Source organism: Crocuta crocuta, unplaced genomic scaffold (genome assembly GCF_008692635.1).
Source record: "Crocuta crocuta isolate KB4526 unplaced genomic scaffold, BGI_CrCroc_1.0 scaffold735, whole genome shotgun sequence".
Classification (NCBI taxonomy): Eukaryota; Metazoa; Chordata; class Mammalia; order Carnivora; family Hyaenidae; genus Crocuta; species Crocuta crocuta.
In genome coordinates this window covers 33,341-45,424 of record NW_027532176.1, presented here as the reverse complement: position 1 = coordinate 45,424, position 12,084 = coordinate 33,341, and the positions used below count along the sequence as shown (strand labels likewise).

The window sequence follows — 12,084 nt, the reverse complement described above, 5'->3', positions numbered from 1 at the left end:
GCACTGAGGCTGGGCCTTCAGACTAGAGCAGATGCAGACCCGGGGGGAGCACGTCAGGAGGCAGGCTGGGAGGGGTGCTGGCCGCAGGCTGGGCTTGGGGACGGGGGTGGGGGCTCTGAGGGCAGAGGCTGGGCTTGGGGAGCGAGGCAAGGGCTCTGAGGACGACCAGGGGCCGGACGTGACCCGGGGCAGCACAGGGGCGGCTCCAGGCTCCGGCCAGGACTGTCTGGGAGGCTTAGCCCCGCACGTCCGGGCTGGGCTAGGGGAGCAGATCTCAAAGTCACGAGTCCAGGCCCACAAGTGAGGGGGANCGGTGTGAGCGCCCCGGCGGAGCCCAGGCAGAGCTGGCTGCACGCGCACGAGGTACACGCCCAGGAAGCAGGGAGGGAGCATGGGGTCACGGGACACGGTGACAGCACCGTCACACAGTAGGACGTGCACAGGTGACACACGGCCCTTCACCCCCAGGGGGAGTTCACAGGCAAGCGGATGGGACGGCACAGCCCTAGATCAGCCACACCGACCACACGGCTGTGACCCGCACACAGGCCACGCTGGCCCCTGGACTCGGATGAAAAGCGGGAAAGGACCACATATAGGCGCAGTAGTCCCGTCTGGCCCGAGAGCCGAGGCTCCGGCCAGCGTGTGGGTAACCAGGCTGCGGGGCGATGAAGGCCCTCGGCGGGTCTCCAGTGCTCCATCTTTAGAGGGAGATGGGGGTGCTGGACTGAGTCCTCGTTTGTACGGCAGGTCACAGTTGTAAATCACTCCCCTTCGATCGTCCACAGAGAAGAACGTCAGCATGTTTGCGGCAGGTGGTCCTGGTGTGTACGCTTCTCTCTGAGCTGCAGGGGTGCAGGGAAGATTTGCAGTGAAGCCTTCCTCTGGCAGATAAAAAGCAGCTTATGCGGAAGTTCCTGATGGACTTGCTGCATAAATCCTCCCCTGCCGCGTCCTGCTGCCCAGGCCTGCCCAACACTCCTCCTGTTATCAGAAGTGGGGCTCCCCTGGGAGGTGGGAACCACCCGGCTGCCGGGTAGAGAGTCCCCAGATCCTGGGAGGCCCCGGACATCCCCGGGGATCGGGATAGAGGCGTCAGGTGAGGGCATCCCAGGTCCCGGCGTCCAGCCCCGACAGCTCAGGGACCAGCCCCGGCCTCAGGAGGCGGGCGCTGGTGACACCGTGGGCCGGGCTGCACTGGGACTCTCCATCCAGGGACCGGTTCTGTTCTGCACCTTCCAGAGCCCCGGGGGTGGTCCCCTGCCACGGGTCATCCCAGTGATGCAGGGGATAACTGTCCTGGCTGGGCCATGGAGGAACCTGTCCCTGGGAGGTGGTGACATGGGCCACATCCCCAAGGGGAACACGCATTCACCCAGGTCGGGGCGAGGAGGCTGCTTCATAGATGTTTGCCTCTGGGGCTGCTCTGAGCCAGGTTCCCGGGCCCCCCTTTCCTTCACACTGTGCACAGGGGACTCTGAGTTCTGGGTGAAAAGCATAGAATCTCCCAAGTCTTTTTCCAGGTTTTCTGACCCTCGGCCCCGGAGGAGCCCAGGTCCTCAACTTGGACCCAGAGAACCGCCACCCGTCCCTGGAGAGATGGTCGCCCGTGGGTGTGTGGCCTCGGACTTGGTTCCTTGGGAAGGGAAGGCCCCTTCGGCATTCGTCCACGACTTCTCCACTTGGCCACGACCGGGCGGGACTCCTCACCCTCTGCATGCAGACCCGGGACCCCCACACCACCCCCCACCTGCCCACCCTGGGAGGGGCTTAGGGGCTTCGGGGCGGGGCCATCCCTTTGGGATAGTTCTGCCCAAGCTCACTCTTCCTCTGCTCCCAGGATGTCCCGGGTCCTGTGCTGCTGGCAGAGCAGAGGGAGCTGAGAAAGAAAGTTCTGTGTGAATTCAAAATGCAGCAAGGCTTTGAGAAGACATCAAAGTCCGTTGCAGTTTTCAAGAACCAAACGCACAGCCGGGAACATCACTGAGTGATGTCAGCACTTGGCCCTCCCAGCAAGTCTCCATTCTCTGAAGCCTCCCGTGTGATCTTAGTATAGTTAAAAGCTCATAATGTCCAAGACTGTTTAGAAGGAAAAAAGACACTGTTCTCCTCTCTGAAATTAATTATGTGCTTGTCAGAGCCCATTTACAGCATCCCTGGGAGTGTGTGACAGCCCACACGTCCCTGTGGACTTTGGTGGCCTTTTTCACTGCCTGCAAGTGCTGAGCAGGTCCAGGGATGAGAGCTTTCCCGGTCAGGTGATCACGACTATGGACTGTCTCCAGTCCCCGGGCTGCTGCGGGTTCAAGGTGTGGCTCGAGGCCCTGCTGCTGCAGCCCTGGGCGCCTGGACGCTGCTCACGGCCTGTGCACCAGGGTGACCCTTGGCCCTGGATCCGCTGGGACGTCAACCACAGTCAGGCATCAGGCACATTTCCCTCGTAAAGAAGCTATCCCCCAGCTATCAGAGCATGCAACTCATTCATTCAGAATGTGTTTTCTCAGGTACCAGTTTATGTCCTTGAAATTGAAGCTATAAATCCTAATAGCGAAACAGATTCGTTCCCTGCCTTCACGTTTACAGTTTAGAGAGGGATACAGAATCACAGTAACTACTCCAAAGACATAGAATTGCAAAGTGTAGTGGATATTGAGACGGAAAATATAGGAATTGTCGGGAGCATTGAATGGATGCTTGTGGAGCTGACGTCTGAACCAGCTGCAGTCAGTGAAGATGACATTCCAGAGAGGAAACAACAGGTGTGAAGCCCCCAAGGTGGGAGGATCAGGCCCCTTAGGTCCAGAAGTCATTGTCATAACAGCAGCTGGCACGAACACGGGCTCACTGCTCGAAGTACGCCTCGCATCGTAAGTTCCACTGCAGCCCCGGGATGAGGACAATGAGGAGAGTAACACCAGTAGCCCCAGGCTGTGGACAAGGACCCTGAAGCTCGTGTGGATAATGGCCGCCTACGTTTCCACAGATAATGAGTGGGAGGACCAGGATGTGAACCAGACCGTCCGGCTCTCTGTGTCGAGCTTCTGTAAGATGTTTGAGCGTTTCTTGCGTTTCACGAGGAGATGGAGCCTGGTGTGCCAGAGGCCAGGGGTCGGTGGGGCCAGGTCACAAGGGCCTGAGGCTGCTGCTTATGTCAGGATCCTTTCCTCCATGAGCAACAAAAGCAAACCAACACCAAACCAGCTACGTGAAAAGAGACACCGTTGTGCACTTGCCTGAAAGATTGAGGGTAGGTTTCAGATCTGGCTTGATTCAGGGGCTTAAGTGTCATCAACAGCACCCATTTTCTCTTCTCCTTCCCTATATTGGCTTTATTCTGAGAGCATTTCTGTCCAACAACTCAAACCTTAACATCCTCCCAATTCATAATTCAAAAGCTTCAAGAAAGATTGCCTACCACTTCCCAGCCGTTCAAGCATAAAGCCTGTTTGGGCTGAAACTCCTGGCTTGCGTCACATGCCTGTCACTTTTCCTATCACTGTGGCCCAGGCCCGGATGTGTGACCCACCCCCTGGACACCAGGAGTGAGGCTACATCTGAAGTCCTGGGCCATGGGCAAGGCCCCCGAGGGAAACAGACACCTGGTTATGAAAAGGGAACTAAAGGTTGGATGTCCAACAGACAAGTGTCACTCTCTGGGCGCATCTAGGACCTTGTCCAGGGAAGAGGGCTTGAGACCAAGAGAGCATGCATTCCGGGCTCACTGGGCCTTGGAGTCCATGGCTCTGGGGAGGGAGGAGGGAGGAAATCAGGCTCTGAGCAGAGACTTGAGACTGCCCCAGACCTCTGCTCACTCCCCCCTCCGCCCTGTGCTTGAGCGTGGGTGGGAAAGAAACATTCAGAGCCCAAGGAGGATAGAGGGTTCTAATGGTTCTCGAAGTAGCTCCCCACTGGCACCACCTGAGAGGCTTTGGAATGGCAGAATCCCGGCTCCCGTCTTCAGAGGCCCTAAAGTGATTGGTTTGAGGCACAGCTAGGAACTTGGGATTATGTGAACTGTGTCTCCATTCCCCAAACACCACCCCGGACCCTACTCTATTTTAATTGTCTCACTTTAATCCATTTTATAAGAAAACTGTTGATTCCATGACCCACCTTCAGTCTCTACTGGTTTTTCACATCCTCCTTGGGACAAATGAATGCCTGACCCGGACTGCCCCTTTTTCCTCTTGCTGTGATTTCCTCAAGATGTGATTGGTGGTAGCGAGGTTGTGGATGAAGCCACATAGGTCCCCGCCTTTGTAAGGCTGGCCAGGGCTAGGAGTGAGAGCGAGCTGGTGACGGAGTCCTGAAGTGGGGCGTGGAGGAGACGGCTCCAGCCACATCATACACCACTGTGCACAGCTGCCTCTGCATCCCTCCCTCCACCTGTCCTCCGTCGGTCCATCATCACTACATCCCTCCACCCAAATTTCTGCATCCAAATTAACTGCATCCAATTCAACATCCAGGCTTGATCAGTTCTGAGTAAACATATCATATCACGATTGGACTCAGTCAGACTGTGCCTCCATCTTCTTCCTGGGAGGTGCGGGTCTGGGTGTATCCGGTTCTGTGACCATCAGCTCCCTCCGCACAGACATCTATGGAGATGTCCATCTGAAGCTGGTCCTTGTGGGCGGCTGGATGGAGGGATGGATGGTCTGATGGACGGATGGGTGGATGGAGGGATGCAGGGATGGGTGGTTACACCTAGATCATCTTGGGGGGAATACATCCAATTGAAGCTCTCTGAAGCGTCGTGTTAGCTGAGCTGGAGTTCTCAGGGTCCCCTTGTCACATGCAGAAGGAGCAGGAGAGGGAGGGAGGAGTCTTTCCCCAGGGACACCTGCTCCTCCTGCAGATGCACCAGCCCTGGAGCGCCACGGGCAGCTCTACCCAGAGGGGGCTCCTCCGCAGGACAGCCCTTTACAGATGGGCGAGCTGGCACCCAGGGGGCTGCTGGCAGGGCCGAGGCAGGCGGAACTGCGGTCTTCCCCCTTCACCCCTGTGGGTGGCCTCTCGCCCCTGGGCCGTCGGGTGCAGGACACGGGGCCACAGCGGTCAGGCCGGCAGCTGAGGGTCCGCAGAGACGTGCAAATGCGCTCCCGATACCGTCCCCCACCCCGTGTCAGCCTCCACTCGGGGAGCAGGGATGCAGGGGTGGAGGCAGGGAGGCTGCTCCCTGGGGGCCGTGACGGCGACAGCAGGGCACACGGTGCGGGGCGAGCACACGGCTGCTCTGAGCGGTAGGGGCCATGGGCCCGGTGGGCTCGGGATCAGATAGTGGAACCCGTGCTTCTGCTGGAGACCAGGGCTGGGGACACCGGCCGGCCCGGGGCCAGGCTGCAGCGGGGGGAGGGCGCCCCCGGGGGAGGGGACAGGCAGCCTTGCAGGACGGCGCTGCCTCCTCCTGCCAGGGAAGAGGGACAGACGTGCTCCCTGACCCGGGGGGCCCTCCTGCCCCCCCACCCCATGCTGCCCTCACCGGCCTCTGGAGGCTGAGAAGGCCCAGGAGGCCCGTAGCCACACGTCAGTTTAATTCACGGTGTTTGGGATTCATTACAGAGTAATTGTCTTATCGATTTGCCGCTGACATATTTACTGCTTTTGCTTTCTGATGAGAAAAGACACAGTATCTAAAGTAACTTTATGTGGATGATGGAAATTTAAAAGTTGCTGGCATTTTAAACATTTCATCTTAAATTCTGTAACATGGAAATGACTGCCCACGACAAAATTTCAGCCCAGCGAGGCCCACGCCCCGAGAAGGCCCTCTGCGCCCTTGTACCTCAGGGCCCCTTCCCTGCCCCCAGCGCAGCCCGGGCAGGGGTCTCCTGTGCACCCAGCCTGCCTGCTGTGGGTGCGAGAACCCACATGTGCCCTCCCATCCCCAGATGGTGGCTCGGCCTCCCAGGGCGGCGGCCAGGCCGTGGGGGCCACAGATCGCCACAACAGGGCACTGAGCTGTAACCAGGAAAGGAGGGCGAGGAAAGGCCTCAGCCAGGCCTAGCCAATGGTGACCTGGGAACCCCCAAGGTCCCCTCCCAGCGGCCCTGGGATATGCAGCCGGCACGGGGGTTTACCCTGAAATCCTCCGTCCAGAGCAGCTACTCCACAGCGTCGGCTCATCAGGACGCTGGTGCCCGAGCCGTTTCTCTGGGTGAGATACTAGCTCATCGCCCTGCAGCGCAGGCCTTGCGGGGGCAGCCTCGCTGGCGATGGGGCTTGAGAGCCTGTCTGGAGACACTGCCCCCCACCCCCCCAGCCACGTCCAGGTGCAGGAACCAGAGGGCCGGCGGGCCGCACCCTCCGTTCGGCACAGTCCTGGGGCCAGTGCCGGGGCCGAGCTGAGCAGGGAGTGAAGATCCTGCTCCGGGTCCGTGATGCCAACCCACCCACCGGTGACACCAGGTCAGGTCTAAGGAAGGTGGTCCGAGGTGGCCCAAGGTACTCAGCCCACTCAGGGGGCCTCCCAGGACGGGGTGTGATGATGACCAGGCAGGCGCCCGGCTGTGCAACCTGTCTTCCCACAACCCGGTCGGAGGTCAGAGCCTGTAGGACAACAAACCAAACCACCTCGGTTTCTGGAAGTCACTATCAGGTGCCAAAAATAACCTGAGGTTTTCCATAGACAGTCACTCACAACTGCCCAACTCCCTGCCATGCCCAACAGGAAGCCAGGATGAGGCCGCTGGAGGAGTAGGAGTCTAGAACTTTCTGGAACTCCACCTTAGAAGTCGGCCTTGTGGACTCCTCACTGGGTTTCTGGCCTGCCGCTGGCAGATGCTGCCTGATAAAAGGCCCTCAGCCATCAGCCATCAGAGTTATGGGATGTGACTCCAGGAATTCTGGAGAGAAACCAGTTCCTCTGTTATTTCAGTTCTTTCAGAGCATCAGGACGGCCACGAGGCTGGGGTTCCCCGGGAGAGTTCACCTCTAGACCTGGGACGGCCCCAGGGGCCACACCCACCGGCCGGGGTCAGGCAGGCGCAGGGCACAGTCCTCGCCTCACCCGGTGTGGATGTCCCACGGGGCGGCCTCGTTCACTGCCTCCGTGACCGCTCACCGAGCAGAAAGTCGCCTTGACTCGTGTCCAGCTCCGTTCAGTCAGTCACTCTCCTGCCCCGCAAGTGCCAGCGGAACTCCCGGAGCCGCGGGAGTGTGTGCTGGGGGCGGGGATCACGGAGCTGGCGCTGGTGCAGACGCAGGTGTCCCGAGAGCTGGTCTCACTGAACAGGTGTCACACACACACCGTGAGGACAGTTGGGGGAAGGGACCGGGTGTGGCCCGCAGGCACGGAAGACGGGGCCCAGCCCGGAGGCGGCATGGGGAGGAAGGCATGTGTTGGTGCTGCTGGATCTGCATGCAGCCCACCCCGCCCAGGACCTGAACCTGCATTCCCCTTGGAGCGCCTTCCCCTCCGTCCTTCTGTGCGGTGGGGGGCAGGACCCCGAGCCGGGATGGCTCTGTGACTCACGCCAGCTGACTGCATCACCAGATTCCCCTGCCAGAGACTCTCCCAGCGTGGACACGGAGCACTGGGCGGAGCAGTGAGACTCTGATTTTTCACCTAAATGACCGAGAAAGAAGAATGCTGAGCTTTCTAGAAGACGCAGGTGTTCATGAGACTCAGATCCCAAACGGAGACCCAAGGCAAGAAAAGGGGATCGGGTGTGTGAGATGTTCAGGGAAGACAGAACCCTGATAGTGTCACAGGAGCCCCTGGATCGAGCCATGGCTGAAGCCGTCACCCTGGGCGTTTTTGTTATGTGAGGCAGTGAAGTCTAGTGTTTGCAACAGCTGCTTTGCGTTGTGTCTGCCACTTGAGATTGTATTAAGACAAAAATAAACCTGCCTGACATTTTTCAATGCCGTGTCTGGCTCTGCCTGGGGATTGGGAATCGAAGAAGCTCTCATACTAATAATGAAGATTTAAAAACGTGCTCTGGATCAGCGCTTCCCAGAGCTCTCAGTCAATCTATACAGAGAGGCCCACGTTCAAAGGCAGCCTTGGGAGCTCCGGCCTAACCACGGGGAGCCCTCTCCTCTTCCTGAGGACACCGGGTGGTTCAGAGGATTTTATGAGCTAATGTGTTCATGAATCTCAAACAGGGAGGGAGAGAGAGCGTTTCCCAGCCCAGGTGTCCTGGGAGTTTGTTTTGGAGGGCACGCATGGCAACACCACGTCCTACACACACACACACGCACACGCACACGCACACACACATATGGGAGTTTGGAGGTTAAACCTTAGGAATCCAAGTCTATTTCTGAAAACAACCTACCCTGGCTGCAGGGCAACGGTGCATCCTCAGGGCTCTGTCCCAGCGGCACCTGAGCACGGTAGCCTGTCTGTCTGTTCCCTGCAGTGAAGGCTCAGACGTCCCAGGAGAGGGTTGAGCTGACACGCATCCGCAGCCCAGGTTCGCTGTGTGGAGCCCGGAGCGGACGCAGGGCTGGTGCCCGAGCAGGTGTGCAGAGCACAGCCCACACGGTGTTCTCCATGAGGATGCTGACGTGACACGCCGGGTCCTGACTCTTGGGGAAACCTAACCCAGGGCTCCATGGGGCGGACACTCAGGACTCCGGGCACACCGTCAGCCCGGCTACAGGTTCGGAAATACCATGAACGATCCTGAGTGGGCCGAGTCCCCATCTCCAGAGCAAAGCAGAGCAAGGTGGCATCCAATCCTGGGAAGTACGGACGCTGGGTGCTCACCGATCTAGCCTGTGCGGTGGGCACAGTCCCTGGGCCCCACCCCCTCTGGAGCCGAACCGGGGTGATTTGCCGACGTCAGGGCATTGGGGTCCGCAGGGCAGGGACGGGACCACACTTCCACCCCGACCCGCCGCTCTGCAGGCTGGAGCTCTCCCCACGGGTCAGCCTGTCTGATCTGCGCCTTCCCCGTGATCCGTTCCCTCAGCTCGCTCCATCTAGGACACCCCCACCCCTGCCCTTCATGGTAAGGACATGTTCTCACCAGTCCTACCTTGGTCCAAGCCCTGAACCTGCAACAAAGGGAAGTGAGTGGAGGAGCCTCCTGGCGAGATGCGGAGAGGTCTGCTGAGAAGCCTCACACGTCATCTGAGAACAGCCAGCCTTGTGCCCAGAGCGTCTGCTTCCTCAACACGTCTTCCCAGCGTAACCACATCTACGTGCGAAATTCTTCCTTTCTACGGTCTGAGGACCATGCGTTTGTCCCACTGCTCTCCTACTTGCTGGCTCTCCAGATACTCGGGGGATGGTCTCTGTACGAAGGAGGGGCCGGGTCACAGCATAGTGGCCTGTGTCTCCGGGAGCAGGGTGGTTCTAACGAGCCCTACTGAGGGGCCAGACTCCCTGGTTCAAACGCAGGCTCTGCTCTCCGTGGCTGGGTGGTGTTGGGCACGTGGGTTTATCTCCCGGCGGTTCTACTGCCTCATGTATAAAGTGGGGACGATACCCCCTACTGTCGGAACTACGTGAGTAATTTATCCTTCCTGGTAAACAGTAAGCACTCAATGCGTGCTGCTGGGAGGATAACGCAGGAGGAGAGGTACTATCCAAGGGGTAGGATTGCTCCTGAGAGTCGCTGAGTAACTGAGCTCACTCGACAGGTGAGCGGTGGGAAGATGAGGTACGGGAATGTGCGCCAAGGATGTGGCCCGGCTCCGTGTAAAAGGAAGTGTCCAATAGACGTTAACCGTGAGAACGATGATGGGGCAGAGACGGTGACGATGGTGATGGTAACGGTGGTGTAGGTGCTGATGGTGACGGTGACGACGATGATGGTCGTTGTGATGATGGTGATGGCGGTGATGCTGGTGATATTGGTGCCTCTGCTGCTGGTGGTGGTGGTGTTCATGGTGACAGTGACGTCACGGGGGCGTGAGGATGTGACGAGTGAGCAGGGGATGGAGGACAAGGAGAATCCACCGGGTGCACTCACAGCGACTGCACGTGTGACCCTGCTAATCACAGCTCGCCTTCCATAAACTTACCTAATGAACGCGCCTCAAGGGNCGCGCAAGCGCGTGTGTGCAAGCATGTGTGCGGCTGGGGGCCCCACTGAAGGACCGGTGACCCCCCTGGGGAGGTAACTCAGGGAGGAGGTCACTTCAGGGCCCGGCCCCCTGTATGTCTGTGGTGCTCTTTCCTGGTGATACTAACCCGAATCGAAGGTCTTCTGCTGCACTGAGTTCAGCTCCTCGCCCACAGAGCGCCCGCGTGCTCTGTGCACTGCCAGCTCCCTCCTGACCCTGCGCCACCTCAGCATCACCGACTTGTCATGCACCAGAGCCACCTGAGCTGAGCTGTGACGACCAGGCCCCTGGAGGGTGGCGATTGGGATGGGCAGGGACCATGAGGCTCAGCTAGAAACCCTCCGGCTTTCTGCGACCTGGTTTAGAGGGGCAGACGTATGGGGGTTCCGGGGTCTCCACCAAGAAAGTGAGCATGTGAATGTACAAAACAGGCCTGGGCCCAGGGAAGGATCGGGTGGGCAGGGGGCCCCGGGGGGCTGGGCCCTCCTCCTCTCGTCCCTCACCTCCCTGGCTTCTCTTACCCCACCTGTCCACACTCCACAGGACCCGGTGTGAGCTCATCTCTTTCCCTCACTCTCCACTCTGCTCCATCCACTGGTGCTGACGGGAAACACGCAGAAACCATAAAATGAGTAAGCAGCTTCCGCTAACGGCGGAGTGCATCCGCGTTTTGGCGTGGGGCCAGCATGAGGAGTTACAGCATCAGCCAGGTGACAACTGTCTCCCTTAAATGATACTCAACAAGACACAGACGCAGAGACACAGGGATCCACAAGCATGTCTGTCAACAGAACCTGGCTACAGACTGTTGCCTAAAGCTGACCACACCAGGTGCCCCGGCCAGAGCCTCCTTCGGCCAAATCAGAGAAGCAACCACGGCACGGGCGTCCAAAGCGATGGAGCCGCCGCAAGCCCAGAACCTCCAGGGGCATCTGTGCGGTGACACCCCCCCCACCCTCTCTGTGCCGGGTGAGCCTACGGTTTGCTCGTTCCTACAGAAAGCCCTGGGTTCTGCTCAAATACCTGGTCACCAAGTCCAGAGGCAGGGAAAGAACTCAAATGCTCGGAACTGGTACCGGCAGGTAAAACATCAGGGGCTAAGACGCTCGCTCTCCGGACTGTGCCCCACCGTGCAGGCCGCGGTCAGCCACAGCAAGCACGGTCTTCTGGGACAGATGCTAAAGCGGTCAGGTCACCCGGCCCTCAGCACCAGCACCTGCCCCCGTCTGTCTGTGTCTCAGTTTCCTTGGGGCTCAGGAACCTGTCCCCTGGCGGCCCTCTTCTATGGACGTCAAGGGGGATGGAGGCTTCCCTTCAATCTCCCCTCCATGGGTTACTGACCTGGGTACGGGGATTGGCTAAGGTGCAGAGGCCGAGTCCGTGTCCGCCGGGGGGCCCCTCGCTGCACCCTGCAAACCTCACTCAGAAGCTACCTCTTGGCCAAGACAAGGAGGCTCTGCAGAGCCAGACTCGCCGCCCACAGGCCCTGATGATGCCTGAGCAGCACGCGCGCCCCTTCCGTCCAGGCGACGGAACACCGCTGGCAGGGGCAGCGTGCCCAGCTGGGTGCACTTCTCAGGCGCCCTGCACGGTTCCCACCAACCCGATGAGGGCAGAGGAGCGGGAATCCCAGGCAGCGGGTTCCTTTAAGGGGTGGGCCGGCCGGCCTCCCTGTTGTCCTGCCGGAACACAGCTGTGACAGGGGGGGCGGGGGCAGCCCTCTTGCAGCCAGGAAGGAGCCCAGGGGTCCCGGACCACACGCACAGCAGGTGCCCAGGGCACCTCGGAGGCCCCACCAGGCCTGGACTGCCTTCCTTGGGTCTGATGATGAGGAATAAATTCCCATTGGGTCAGGCTCTCGGTCCTTCACAAGTAGAAAAGTCACATACTTCTCACCCTCCTCCCCTCAAATGCTGCTCTTTCCTGGGGAGATTAAGAGGGAGGGAATCAGAAGTAGAACATCGGACTCTCACAGAACGTAACCCCATGTAACACAGCTGGCAGGACCCCGGCCCAGGAGAGCACCTGGGCGGGTCTGGCCACAAGGACAGCGATGGGGAC

The 12,084-nt window shown here is 59.4% G+C and overlaps 2 long non-coding RNA genes across 4 annotated transcripts; one reads left to right on the top strand and one right to left on the bottom strand.

The window, feature by feature from the left end:
- The first annotated feature begins 317 nt into the window (after positions 1 to 317).
- On the top strand, positions 318 to 3,457 carry LOC144242501 (uncharacterized). The gene is made up of 3 exons (XR_013338364.1): positions 318 to 363; positions 469 to 1,613; positions 1,841 to 3,457. It is a non-coding gene; the product is annotated as an uncharacterized LOC144242501 (long non-coding RNA).
- A 2,129-nt stretch (positions 3,458 to 5,586) lies between these two features.
- On the bottom strand, positions 5,587 to 8,604 carry LOC144242498 (uncharacterized). Of its 3 annotated transcripts, none has more exons than XR_013338360.1 (4): positions 8,286 to 8,604; positions 7,013 to 7,570; positions 6,644 to 6,848; positions 5,587 to 6,552 (listed from the first exon to the last, which is right to left on the bottom strand). It is a non-coding gene; the product is annotated as an uncharacterized LOC144242498 (long non-coding RNA). The 3 variants fall into 3 exon arrangements; XR_013338361.1 differs by having other exon boundaries at positions 6,644 to 7,229; positions 7,478 to 7,570; XR_013338359.1 differs by having other exon boundaries at positions 6,644 to 7,570.
- Positions 8,605 to 12,084: the final 3,480 nt, after the last annotated feature.